We start from the raw sequence: 15,509 nt of genomic DNA on the forward strand, positions 1-15,509 counted from the left end.
GCCCTGTAGCCTTCTTTCCTCCACTCTGAACAAGCTCAGATCAGACCTTTACAGAGTTTAAGTTAGTGTTGATGCTCTTGCAATCAAAGAGATTTATAATAGCTAAGCATCTGTTTTGACCTCAAGTAAGCTCAGCCTTTCCAAAACCTAAATCCTGATAATTGCTTTGTGAGCATTTCAGCTATACGCAACTTTGGAAAACACAAGAGAGTTTGAGCAACAAATACAAAATTCGTTAAGCTTGGTCAAAGAGAACATACTGAACTGTAAGGTATCCCCGTGGATACTCCTACAAATTACTGCAGCATACCAAGCCTATCTTTTTGCCAGTGGAGGTACATATAGAATAAACTAACTACTTTGTCTCAGTTGCCAGCATAGATACAACTTCTGCTGCTCTGTAGCCTTGATTTCACCAGGAATGCTGTTTTGGAACTATTCTCGCAGTACCTGTGTAGCAGAAAGAAAAGAGCAAAAGTATGATCCTTTTGTTATTGCTTATCTCTAGTTTAGACACTTCAAGTATCTATTTTCAAATTTTATCTCTTTTAAAGGGCATTGTTACATGGCATTCTTTTCCTAAAGACAGATGCTTGGAACTTTTCAGTACAGCTTAGCTGTTCATTCAGCTGAAAAGGAATGACAGAAAGGGTTGACATGCATTATTTAATTTCAGAAGTATTCTCATTTCAGAGGAATTTACACTGAGTCAAGAATTTACATTTCTTCGTTTATACACTGCAATTTCTAAATGAAAAAACACCACATAAAAAATAATTTTGTGTTATTAACTCTGTTCTTTTCTATCTTTGTAAAAACACAGCAATAATTTAGAGTAACAGTTGAAATCATAGTTATAATGTTTGAGAAAAGAGCAATCAATTCAGTGAATTATAGAGTTCCAGGCATACATTAGTTTCTTTCTTGCCAAAGGAACTTTGAGCATATGCACCATTCACTTAAATGTAAGACAGTAAAAATCAGTTCACTAAGCCAGAGAAATAATGGTATGTGCTTTACGTGAGAGTCTTTAAAGTAGCTGTACTTTTGCTCAGCTTAAAAAAAAAAAATTGTACTGTTGAAGTTTTATGTTGAAATATGTCTAACAATGAGGAACCACTATAATGACAAAAATATCTCTGCTTTAGACTAATTAATGTGGGAAATGCCTCATTTCTATAGACCCTATTTTAAAACTTTGACAGTTAAACAAGGGAAGTCATTTTCCTGAAAAAAAATGAAAAACTGTGGACCATGCAATACTTTTGGAAGGGCATATCATCAGTTCCTCACCAGAACATTTAATTCACACCAAAACAGTTGATAAAGTTCATCAGTATTTAGAAAGACTTATTTAGAAATTAGAATATTCTGCAAATTAACAATTATTTGCTTTTAAGACCTGACCTAAGACAAAAGAAAGATGTCACCTTGATCACACAAGAGGGTGAAGTTTTGGAGGAATATTTTACAGACTTCACCTATTTACCACTGGATCAAAGCACAGAAAAACAGAAAAATTACAGTCTTAACTACAAGAGGCTTTTTGGATTTCACATTTAAGATGTCCATGGTCAGTGCTAGCTCAGTAGTAATGATAAAGTGACTTGCACTGCTCTAAATGTCACCATTTTCTCATCCCTCAGGTCTACAGAAGGAAACTCAAACAGGAAGAAGCTGAAGTTGGCAGGGGAAAGGCACTGTTGTGTTAGAACTAGAGAAGCACTTTTGGCAGTGGAAGTGGAATGGGTGTAGATGTAGACACAAAACCAGGTCCACTAATACCTGGTTGGGCCAAGTAGTTTTCCAGTTCTGGACACCATGAAAGGGAGGATGATGCTTGATATCTCCACTACAAATCTATAAAAAACTGTGAGATAGGCATGTTCTGGACCCATCTTCTGGGTGTATGCAGGAGTAACAATGGTGAATAGAGGTCTCTGGGAGATGCATGTTGAGTTCAGGAAGCAGCAGGCATTGGTATGCAAGACACTTGGCACACAGTTAGGAGAACTTTTCAGGATGCCTGCACAGCACCAGTTCCTTTTGTTAAACATTTAATACTCCTGCTATTTCTGAACAGACTTACATACACCATGTCTTCTAGTTCCTTTATACAGTGTGCTAATCCCCCTTTATCTACTCTTGAAAATGTTTAAGTCTCACATTGCACTTTTTTTTTCCTTCACTGGCCCAAATCCCTATCAATACTTTTACTAGTTCCTTTTCTTCTCACTTATTTACTTCCCCATTAGGGAAGGATGATTTGTTTACATTGGAGACCATGATTATTGGCCTTTATTTGTTACTGAACTCCATTTGTTTCAAGGTGAACACTATTAACGCCATTTGTGATGAACTCATCTCATCACAAACATACCCAATTTCAACCTCCTTTTGGCAGAAATGGCTAATCAGAAACCTGCTCATTATCTGCCATGGGATTCTGTTTTTTTACAGACAAACGGTACAGATTATATAACACATCGTCATAAATGGGAAGGTTTAAGTTCCCTCAATACAGAGAACTTTGCAAGACATTTGGTTTCTTTCTGTCTCAGACAAAGATTAAAAACTTCAGGGCTTCTCAGGAATTCAAAAATACTTGGGGAAAATGTTTTGGCTATGCATTTAAACAAGAAACTCCGTGTTGTTCTGAAGACATGAATCAGGACTGGGCCAGATTCCAGTGCAGCTCAAGAAATCTAGAGTAAGAGATAGGTGAGGCATGTTGCTCATGTAGACTGTGTTTTCAGATCATTTCTTAATTTTTAAGTAGAAAAAACTGTCATTTATATCATAGACCTGCCTGCATTAGGATGATTTTTCCAGACATGCTATTCTGTATATAGCAGTAAGACACTGGAACTGCTAATCTGGAGAAGTGAAATTTTGCCATATTCTGCCCAGTTCTGACATGCTTCTTCCATGTCAAGGAGACTTCTATTGACTATCACTTGCAAGATGCCTGCTGTCTCAGTCTGCACTTGTCAGAACTGTTCAACATGATGGAAGAAAGCCCTGAGGGGGAAAAATAATAGAGGATCATGCATGCCAGGCTCTGCCTATTAGTGCAGATACATGCTGGTAACTTAAGGTCAGGAAATAGCAGGCACCCATCATGAGTATAATTGTGTCTCACCTTTCCAAGAAGCTGTTGCTCAGAGCAAGACGTGTCACAATTTCCTTAGAAAAAGAAGATGCAAATGGAAAAATCATTCAACTGAAGGTATTATGTAGCAAGCTTCTCAAGCCTGAACAGCTCAAATTTTCCCAGAAGCCTGTCTCTTTGAATTGTTTTTTAAACAGTTCACCCTACAGTTAGATTAGTTTATTGCAGTCTTTCCCTCAAAAGTTTAATGCAGTAACAGAAATAATTTGAGCATTGTGACTTATCAGTGTAGAACTTCTTATATCAGATACTGAAGTACTGTTGACATTAATGAAAAAGTCATGCAGTAGAGCATAATCTTATGTTCTAATGATATGCTGAATAAAAGTCACTTAATGGTTGAAAAAAGAAACGGTTAGAATATCTTCCATTTCATTTCTCTTTGAGCAGAAAATATTTAACAGACACTTGTCTGTTCTTATGGGAAGACCAGTAAATATAGTGCTCAGGGAAAGCTGTATAGGTGTATGCATGCAGGTGCATGCATCCTCTATGTATCACCTGAGTCTATATATTTAGAAATAATATAAATGCATAAAACAAAAAAGAAAGTTGTGAAAGACTGTATTTCTTAAATTGCTTACAGTTACATTAACAGCAGCCTGAAATTAACATCTACTGCAATAGTTGTGCATATTTAGATATTATAAGGAATGCCAATACCTCTGTTGTGGAGAAAGGTTGAGGGAGTTGGACTTGTTTAATTTTGGAGAAAAGAAGGCTTCAGGAAGCTCCCATTGCTGTCTTCCAGTACTCTAAGGGAGCTTACAAGTGGGAGAAGGACTTTTTACATGGTCTGACAGTGATAGGACAAAGGGTAATAACTTTAAACTAAAAGAGAGGAATACATTTTTTACTCAGAGTGGTGGAGTACTGGAACAAGTTGGCCAGGGAGGTTATGGGTACCCCATCCCTGGAGATATTCAAGACTAGGTTGGATGGGATCCTGGGCAGCCTAATCTAGTGGTTGGCAATCCTGCCCGTAGCAGGGAGTTGGAACTAGGTGATCTTTAAATTCTCCTAACCTAAGCTATTCTACAATTCTACGATTGTATTGTAATTAATGTCATACAATTCAAATCATTGATTATTCTCTCTCAGTGTTAAATCCCCTTGAGGTACGCACTGGACATCCTCATCCTTCTGCATTACCCACCATATGCACAAAGCTACTTGAGGAAAAGTAATTGTTTTGCCCCTGCACTGCCAGTTGTTTTTCTTCCATTTGCCACCATCCGTGAGTCAGTACAGAGACAGAGTGCTGGCCACTTTTCTTGTTCAATAACATCTAAAGCCAGCTGGATGGCTTTCACTTCTGCGAACTGTCTCAATATACCCTCTCCTTCAGTAGTTTCTGCAGCTTATTGTGTAGAACTCCATGTATTCCACATCTGATGACTTCTCACAATGTGACAGGACCCATCTGCAACTAAGGCATATTTTCTGGCAGTTTATTATATAGTTGATTCTCTTGGCAATATTCCAAAAATTTTGTCTTTGGGCCAGGCCATAATCACTTCTAAGATTCCTGGACAATTGGAATTCCCTATCTGAGTCCACTGTGTGATTGGTGAGACCCACTTGTTCCAGACAGCATCAGTTTCATAATGTGTGGAGGGAAGCCACCCCTCTGAACATCCAGCTCAGCACAGGCAGTCAGGGTGCTGAGAGGAAATGTGCTTCAGTACAAAGCACTTCCAGAGAAGCTTGGATCCCTTCATATGTTGTCAACATCCCCTTTTCAATGTGAATGTAGAAGGCCTCACATTCTCTGGATCCTCATCTCAAAAATCCCTGGGACTGGCCTGAAATAAACGTTCAGACAAATTTTTCAATGAATACCATAACTTCACATGATTCAGATCTGAGTCTACTATTAGCATTTTTTATATTATATCCAACTATTATTGGCAATGTCTGGGTTGCTTTCCTGTTGAAAAAAAGTCATTTAATCCCTTAGGCTCACTTCATGTGATAACACTCAAATAAAGCATTTTCAGATTTCCAAGTAACACAAGTCATCAAATACTATTATCTGGACCACTTCCAGGTTGTATATTGTCACTCTTGCGCATGTCTGTGGGTGAGGTTGTCTTTGATAGCCAAAGCACATAACTGATTGGTTTGCTGTATTCAAACTGCAGGCTTAACTAATGACCACAATGACAGCAAAAACAGGAAAAGGGTTCAAAACATGCATAAAACAAGGAGAGGATGTTTATACATGCAGGCTGAGCTACCACAGAATTAGTGAGGAAAAAAATTAAAAACAAAAAACAAAACAAAACACAATGAAACATAAAACAACTTGAAACATCTAATAAATTAAAGTACATAGTGACCTTCTACCTTCAGCAAACTTATGTTCTCCTAATTTATGAGTCAGAGCCATTTCTCTATTTCTATAATAAAGAATATTTGGATTTCATATAATGGAAACAGAAAATTAAGGTTATCACAGATATATGATCCAAATGTCTATCTTTTTATTAATTAGTATGCTGTGTAATTGATTTTGCACAATGAGAAAACTTACAAAGCTTGCTTCCAAATAACCGTACACTACTGAATGAGCTCTACTTAATAAACTTTACTTTTATTAAATACTACAAACACAAGTGGTGTTGCAAACTGACAAGACAAACATTTTGTGTATGAGTTTTAGAACAAACGAGGGATAAAAATGTGGTTTATTTAAATTCTAATAAAAATAATACAACTAATGTGAAATAGTTAAGCGAAGTAGCTATAACAATTGTCTCTGTTTTCTGAGACAAATGCAGAACACAGCAAACATATTGATTAAGGCTGCAGTTTCATCTGTCCCAGTAACCCATATCTGACTGAGTAGTACATCTTAAAGGAGAGTGTAAGAAGCAAAGCCTATTAAAAGTTAGATAGCAGCATTCTCTCAACATCAGATAGTTGAGAAGTTGAGAAGTAGTTGGGCATTTATGCCATTTTAACAACTTCAGTGCTATCCCATACTGAATACTACTTACTTTTGTTTCCTAAATAATAAATAAATAAATAGTATCCCTTCCTCTCACATCTGAGTATACTTTGATTCTCTTTTTTTTTTTAAAGACTTCAGAGTAGGAGGTAGATTCCCTCAGATTTTCTGCAGCTACCATGAACACAAAGAACATATTTCATTATTCTATCACAGATGACAATATCTTCTTTATACCTCATGCTTCTGCCAATGTTCCTGTTTCCAGTGTTTTAAAAATCCACCAGCACCATATAATTTGCCTTTATGCTATAGCAATTTGCTGCACTACATCTCTAATTTTTGCTCTTCTATTTCCCTCATTTGGACAAAGGATATCTCTTCTATTGCCTCAACTGAATATTTTTTGTTTGCTTGGTTGATTCTCTAAGAGTATTTTTCAGCTCGCAACACAGATTTATTTTCAGTTTTGAATATTAGTTTTAAATACCTGTCCTGCTATTCATAAGCTGTTAATTGGCACACTTATGTATCTTTTTGAAATGTCTATTAGTGATAATGTGCCCTTTACTGGAGGAGGAATTAAATAATGTTGTGGTATTTTACTTTGCTAGTAAAGTAACTACAGGTATTACAAACATCTATAATTTTCACATATTTCGATTTTTGACTTTGCTGCTCTCTCTGGAAAAATACCTTAATAAAAATATTAATTTCTTTCCTGTCAGAGAGGATTTTCCTTCTTTTACCTGCAAAAACTTTGTTTTGCCAGTTCCCTCATTCACATTACAATCTCTCTGTAACCTATTTTCATAAATGTAAGACATGTTAACATAACAGGAAACTGAACCAAGAATGCAGTACAACATCTTGACTAAAATGAGATCACAATGTGAATAAAAACAGGCTCAAAGTGAAACAGAAACTTAAAATATCAGTCAAGAAATCTATAGTGTCTGAATAAGTTTCTGGAAATCAACATTGAAGATAGACTTTAATCCTTTCTTTAAGTGATCTTTGAAGATATTTGAGTGCTGAAATCCTAAAAGCAAGTTTTCATACTGTGACTTTAGGTCCAAGTTCTTCTTGGATACAGGACTGGGATCATCATTTACCTCATAAGAATACGTAGTAGTATTGATCAAAACACTTAAAAGTGAAGATTTGAAAATTTTCATTTGTGTAAAATTGTATCTGTCATTCTTCAGATCTCTAGGTCTCTTATAAACTTGTACTCTCTTAATGGCACAGTCTACGGGGTTGTTCCAAACTGAGGGCAGCTCATGTAATGGTCTGTTGGCAAATAAATTCATCTTCACTAACTTTCCAGAGGTTCACTGAAGCTTGTCATGGACTAGAATGGCTTTAACTAAGTCTTGGCTTCCATGATATCCTCCTCTTGTCATGCATCTTTCTGAGTCAAGAGGTGGAACAGCATTGTTCTCCTTCTCTTTCTATAGCTTGAGTTTTGCAGTAATTCTGCCCCAAAAAAATCTTGCTTCAAAATCTTGGAATTAGAGGGCTCAAGGATTACCTTCAAGTCATTCAGCTTACCAGTCAGAGGTCTTTACTGGACAGCCATAAAGTGGAAATTATTTGCTTTTGTTAGCAACTAGAAGAATAGTCTATATTTTATATGAAATAGAAATTGATGTTCATCTTTTTTCAAAGAAGACAAAAAACTCCAGATTTACAGCATCTCTTCTGAAAGACTGGGAACTGGCATAGAGATACCTCATTGGAAAAAAAATCTACACAGCAAGCAACCACTTACTTAATACTTATTTGCCACTAAAATTAAGAAGCATTTATCTGTATTTCCTCTCAGCAGTCTCTTTTGCTTTTCCTACAAATGAAGTGAGAATTAAAATTAAAATCCAAAATTAAAATGATTTTTAAAAGCTATTCTTCTACTGTTTGGAATAGATTTAGCTATTTAAAATAATAATAATAATAATAATAATAATAATAATAATAATAATAATAATAATAATAATAATATGGAAACAAACTGTTGGACTCTAGTTCTGAAATTCATGGGAGTAACAGTACCACAAATGTCACAATAGTCAAGATATATTTATTCACCATCAACATGATCTTGAGCCTACCTTTCAGTTTTGAAAGGTATGCTTTAGGCTATACTGTCCTGCCTTGCTTCAGAAATATTATTCTGAGAACAGGCTAAATGGTTCCGCATATACTGCTCATTTTCCTTAGTTCCAAATGATATGCCAGGTCTTTCCTACTTACTGTGATGACACAAAGTATTACATATGTCTAGCAGAGCTGCTCATTTTTTTCAACTCTCATTCCTTAGGAAATGGTAATATCCAACACATTATAAAGTGGAGTTTTAACAGTTTACGGCTTAAAGTTTGATAACTCCCATTTAGAAAAAGTCCACATTCTTTCCAAAATGACATTCTACATTCACACAGATTGATTTGTAGAATACTCGCATGTGTAAGTTGTTTACTACTCCAAAGCTAATTCAAGAATAGCTGATATCTAGTTGTTTCCTATATGAGACATTTCATTAAAGAGGAACAAGATAAGCATTTACCTATAGAAAAAGAAGATGAAGAATTGCTTCGTTCCATTCTGCTGTCATTCACACAGATACACAAATAAGGTCTGATCCTTGGCTTCTGCTGAAGTCTCTTTGTGATAAGAGTGCTTACATGAGTCATTAGCAGGCATAAAGCCAGAATTATTTAGTGTATCCCCCAGGCTGCTCTAAGACATGCCAGGAGTAGGTTTGGCTTTCAGCTCTGGAAGCAGAACACTAATTTCAAGCCACTTTTCTCACCCCCTCCCCTCATCGTGTCTGGTAGAGGACTTGTCTGTTAACAGCAGCTTCTTTCTCTTCCAGATGGTAACTACTAAAGTACACAATAGGAAAGTGGGAACATAGTTCTCACATTTTCACTGATGTTATAAGATTAAAAATCTTCACATCAGACATACAAAACTACCAGCTCAAGGCAAACAGTAACCTTGCAGATGGATAATATGCTTTTTAAATGCTACATATTTCCTAGAGATCTAGAATAGAATTGTAGCACAATTTGAAAGCTGCACGGTGGCTCAGGGCCAGATTCTCAGCCAAAGTCGAACAGCATAGATTAAGCCTCAAGAGCGTATACAGTTTGTTTAGATTTCTTGTATACTTTCTCAGAACTTCTCCATATCTAGTAAACACAGGGTGTCAGTCAAGATTAATGCAGCTGAGTGGAGTCCACATAAACAAACATACACATATACACATACACAAAGAAAAATAAATAAATAAATAAATAAACTCAGTTATTACTTTGGAAAAAAATGTTAACGAATGAATTAATTTAAAATGAGTGAAATGAAGCGGCTATTGAGCTACCACCTCATTTTCGGCTGTACAACAGTAAAAGGAAATCAAGTGTGATGAAGGTGTCCAGTTAGAGAATTGGTAGAGAATCAGAGTGTATAAAGAGGCCAAGACACTTGGGATTGCAAATGCAAACTAAACAGCTGCATGCTTGTACTTTAAACTAGCCTTCAATATATCACTGGTTTTGGCAGACCCCCCCGCCTTCCCTTTTCCCTCCCCTCCCCCAAAGAAAAAAAAAAAAAAAAAGTAATAAAAAATAGAATTAATTACTCTAGAAGACATCTTACTAAGTTCTTTGGCAGGGTAGATGACTAGGTGAATAAACGAAAGCAGTACATTTCAAGTACATTTCGTAAGACTTTTCAGTACAGAACATTTCAGTATAGTACATTTCAGTATGTTTCATCAGACTTTTGACACTGCCTTATATATCATTCTCATAAGAAGGCAAAGGAAATATGATCTAGCCAGAATGAAATGAGTATAGAATGGTGGAAAAATTCTCTCAAAAGTAATACTAAAATCAGAGAACATTTGTTGTAAGACTAGTCAAAGATTTGTTGTCATCCAATCCAATCAGTATTTTAATTATCTTAGATTTTATTTATTTAACTCAGTTACATTTTAACTTACTTCACCCAGTATCGTAGTAGTTATCTTTGAAGTAGGAATGATGGTGAAAAAATGAGTGCTTGAGAGTAGACTAGGAAGATTTGCAACAAGATTACAGTTCCCCATCTGTCTGCACCATTCCTGGGAGGAGGTAAAAGAATCAGGAGTAAAACTGAGCTGCAGAATTATAGTTGTTGAATCATGGAATGGTTTGGGTTGGAAGAGACTGTTAAAATCCTTTAGTTCCAACCCCCTGCTATAGGCAGGGACACCTCCCTCTAGAACAAGTTGCTCACAGTCCCATCCAGCCTGGCTTTGAGTGCTTCCAGGGAGGAGCATCCACAGCCTCGCTTGGCAGCCTGTTCCAGTGTCTCACCACCAGTAAGGAATTTCTCCCTAATATCTAGACTTAATCTGCCCTCTTCCAATTTAAAGCCATTTATCCTCATCTTGTCGCTACATACCCTTCTGAAAAGTTCATCTCCAGACTTCATGTATGCACTCTTTCATGTACTGGAAGGCCACTATAATGTCTCCCCAGAGCCTTCCCTTCTCCAGTCTGAACAGACCCTGCAATCTCAGCCTGTCCTTGTAGGGGAGGTGCTTCAGTCCTCTTACTATCCTTGTATCTCTCCTCTGGACCCGCTCCAACAACTCCATGTCCTTCTTGTGTTGAGGACTCCAAAACTGGGTGCAGAAAGAAAGGAGGTAGTCAATTTTAGTCTATTTCTCACTATTCTACCATGTCATTAACAGTCTATAAATTAAACTTCCACATATGCAGTCTATTTTAGTTACTGGTGTAATGCTAATTGGTTTCTCTTGATCCACAAGTGGTTTTTACTCCCTCTCTCTTACTGAGAAAATTGAGAGCACCTGGAAGCCAGCCAAGATTCACCACAGAAGCTTTTCAACAAAACCAGTAAAATTCAGTAAAATAAAGTGTTTCCTAGGTTGTTTTGTCAGAGAATCCAACGCAGGGCATGGCAGGTGAGTATTTGAGTGCATGCAGCAGAAGAAAGACCTCTGGCAGGTCCAGTTCAAAGATAATCCTTGAAGGAAAAGGTGTACAGGTTGGGACAATCCAGATGATAGTAGCAATAATGCTCAGAGATTTAGAGAACGTGGTTAATGAAGACACTGGTATTGATTATTTGAAAAAGACAAAGAGAACGAGATCACTTTTTTTCCGGTAGGTCATGCTTGGACTGCAACCAGCTGTTTTCCGTAGCAGTTTGACTGTTATTACTCAGATACAGCAACTGTGCAGAATAAATTGGTACAGTTTCCAAAGAAAAAGATCTTGTGTTGAATATAAAGCAAAACCTACAGCCAGCAAGTTGGCCAAAAAATAAAAGAAGCTGCTAGTCTGCTTTAAAAAGCATTTGGAGATTTTTAGCAAGTTTGCTGTTAGTACGTTCAGAATCCCTGTATGCAGACACCTGAGCTAAGCAATTTTCTTATGGCCCCTGAACTAATTCTGTCATCCCCAAAATTTCCAATGATTGTGCATGTCTAGCCATGCTTATAAAAATCAGCTGAATATTAGCTTAATTTATGAGATTCCCAACTTTAATACTGAAAAAATGTAACATGTAGAAAGATAATGATTTTCTCAATATCTCCTGTTTTTACACACCATAAGCAGATATTTCTGGCTTCAAATACAACATGCATTCCCTTGTGATGTGTTGCACTTGAATTTATACCATAGAAATGGTACTTATATGCATTAATACGGAAAATAAGAAATTCATGAACAATTTTCTTCAAAGACAGTGAAATTAAGAATACTTCAGGAGCTGGATTAAGGCTATGTTCTTAATAATATTAGAACTTCTCTATAGTAACTTACTATATGGTTACTTATGGTTGATGGTTAAAAATACCACCAAGTCCTGTGCTAATTAATTAAAGAATGTGAAGTAATCCCAATTCCATTACATAGAGAACATAAAGTGTTTGTTTTGTTATTGTTTTGAATAACTCTAATAAGTTTAAGTTTTATGAGTTCTAGGAATTCAGAAAAAATATCTGATTTTACACATACAATACATTACACTACACAGCGTGCTAATGAACTTACCAATACCCATAAAACTTCTTTATTTTGAAACTATGTGCTATATTTTCTTGGCTTTAGGGCTGTGTTTGAACCAAGTAAAAATAAAAGAATAACTGATGATAATTTCAAAATCCAATTCTGCGTATTATTGGGGCCAGTTATTGTGTGTTCTTTTTATGGATATTCTGCATCAACTCTGCAAGTCTTTTATGTTCTCAGAATTCTAGCATGTGGTTGTTCATTTTTCCTATGTACTTAATCACAATAGAAGAACTGCAATTTTAAATATAGAAAGAATGCTGGATGAATTTGGCCTTTCCATTGCTCCTGAAAACTAAACTGTTCAGGATGTTCTTTTCCAAGAATTGTTATATGTATTTATTCAATAGGATTACTTAAGTCATTATAATGGCATTCCACACCTTCAGTGTAAAAGCTTATACATGTCCTTCCATGTGACGTAAGTGGAACAATAATTATATGGAGTATGTGCTTTTGATGAGAAGTTGAAACCTTTGGAAAGACCTTAAATTAATACTACTGGCTGAGCAATTTACCTTAAGTCAAGAAGGGGCACTCTGCAAGATATTTACCCTTATTACTAGAGTGCTGATGGAGCATCCTTACCTAGAATTTCAGATATTTAAAATACTCAAGATAATGGTTCAAATTGCTTTTCTTTCATCCTTTCCTGGGAAGACAAATATTTTACCGATTCTAGCTGGAATATATGTTTTTTCAGCAGGATATGGAGAACAGAGAGGAATTGCTATGAAGGTCCAACAGCCCGGAGCTGGGCAACTGATAATAGAATCATTGAATCACAGAATGTTATAGTTGGAAGGGACCTTTAAAGGTCATCCAATCCAACTCCTCTGCAGTGAACAAAGATATCCATTGCTAGATCTGTTTGTCCTGAGCCTGCTCCAGCCTGACCTTGAAAGTCTCTAGGAATGGGTCATCCATAACACTTCTGGGCAACTGTTCAAGTGCCTCACCATCCTCACTGTAAAAGAATTACATACAACTTAAATCTACCCTCTTTAAGCTTGAAACTATTTGCCCTTGTCTTATCACCACAGATCCTGCTAAAGAATCTATTCCCTTCTTTTCTGTAGCTCCCTTTTAGATATTGTAAGACCACTTCCTGGAGCCTTCACTTCTACAGGCTGAACAGCCCCAGCTCTCTCAGCCTGCCCACACTGGGAGATGTTCCATCCCTTGGATCACTTTTGTGGCCCTCCTCTAGAAACACTCTGACAGGTCCATGTCTCTCCTGTACTGAGGACTCCACATCTGGTTGCAGTACTCCAAGTGAGGTCTCACCAGTGAAGAGCAGAGGAGCAGGATCACCTCCCTCACCCTGCTAGCCATGCTTCTTTTGATGCAGTGCAGGACAGGGTGGCTTTCCAGGCTTCAAGGGCACATTGCTGGCTCATGTCCAGCTTGCCTTCTACCAGTACCCACACATCCTTTTCAGTAGGGCTCATACATCCTCTGGATGTACTCCAACAGGTCCATGTCTCTCCAGCACTGAGGTCTGGAGAAAGATGTAAGTCCAGGCAGGAAATATGATGTCAAAATTCACAGCACTTTATAAGTCAACATTTTTTATCCTGTCTGCAACTACATGTGCTGTGCTACAAAAGATACATATGTATAGCAGTTGTAGCAATCTATACATTTTAATCTTGTAGTCAAAAAAATGGAATCACAATTTTTATAAGTTTATAAATCACTATCCTCTAAAAATAATTTTTAAAATAATCTGGTTTAAACAATGTAATTTTGTTGTTCTGGTAGCCTCATTTACCAGTGTTCTCAAGTTAGACACTATGGCTACATTTACACAAGTGAAAAGAGCAGTGCCAGGGAACATTTCCAAACATAAGAACTTGATCTCCTGCATGGTTCCAGGCAGGTTTTGGCCAGACAACCTACAGCTCTCCCACATGAGATCTGGGCAGAGCCTGGGAGCTGGCTTGGGATACAGTTCTTGCTCAGCAAACACCTGGACACAGACACCTGCTTCATAGGGTAAGAAAGTTAAAGAGGTGGGACTTGGCCAGACTGTGCTGAATAGCCCTGTGGCAGATGACTGTCCTTGGCTACTGCTAGCTTACTAGCATAGGTTTAGCCAATGCTTCTTGAATGTCATCAATAGTTACTCTATACAACAAGACCATTTTAATAGAAATGCTGGATTTTTGTCAGGAAACAAAGAAATAGCAATTAGTCTAGACCACACTTTGCAGGCAACTTTCCTAAAAGAGAAGTGTCCATATATGATGTGATGTAGAAGGAATTTAGACAAATTATCACAGAGGAAAGGACTGTGCTTTGAAAAACAAGACAAACAACCTACGTTCAGATATGATGGAATACAGTGTTTCTTCCTCTGTCTCACTTCAGACAGATTATTTTTCAAATACACTTATGTATCCTTGCATATGTAAACTGGGTACACTGAAGAAATTAGGTTTCAGGAGGAGATTCTCCTTCTTGTAGATGGAATTTCAGGAACCCTAATATGGTTATAATAAATCAGAGTGGATATATCCTTTCTACTTACCATGGCAACATGACTTCACTGTCCTTCAGCACTAAGGGAAAATATCTTTCTGTAGTGTCTGAACACAGCTACTACCCGTAACACTGTTACAATAGTGCTGGGAAAGAAACAAGTAAGTTTTGCAAGAGGAAATCAGCCAAGATTGTGTTTTTTTCATATATGGAGGAATATTCTGTGCATTTTCTCAAAGACATACCACCAACATCCACAATGTCTTGATCAGAAATTCCAGATGTTTCAAGAGCTGTTTTAAGGGTTCTGTCTGTTTTACTCCCAGGGTTCATTCTTTTGATCATTATCTTTTTTTAAAGCCCAGAATAAATGTATAACTAACTCCACTGCACTTCAGAACAGCTTTATTTTTATTTTTAAAAATATTCATAAAATGTCTCCCAAAACATTATGCAAACAGAACTAAAAGTATATGGCTGAAAGGAAGATTGTACAGAAGTACAGGGAAGTTACTATTAAGAAAATGTTTTTTCATTGTCTCTGCATGTGCCAGATAGATTTTTGCCTTTCACTGATTTAAAGACAAATCCTTCAAAAATAAGGGCCAGTGGAGTCTAACCTGGTGGTCTAATTGTTTGGTGATTTGCACTGTTCTTCTGACAGGAGAGAAAGATAAATTTTCTATGGAGCTCCCTAAGTCAGATGGATATGGAAATGTCACAGAAAGTGAGCAGGAGGTAACAATTTCCTCTATACAGGGAATTCTTTTCTATACCTCTCTTTAATAAGAACTCATGAGAAACGCATAAC

Source organism: Coturnix japonica, chromosome 3 (assembly GCF_001577835.2).
Source record: "Coturnix japonica isolate 7356 chromosome 3, Coturnix japonica 2.1, whole genome shotgun sequence".
Taxonomy (NCBI): domain Eukaryota; kingdom Metazoa; phylum Chordata; class Aves; order Galliformes; family Phasianidae; genus Coturnix; species Coturnix japonica.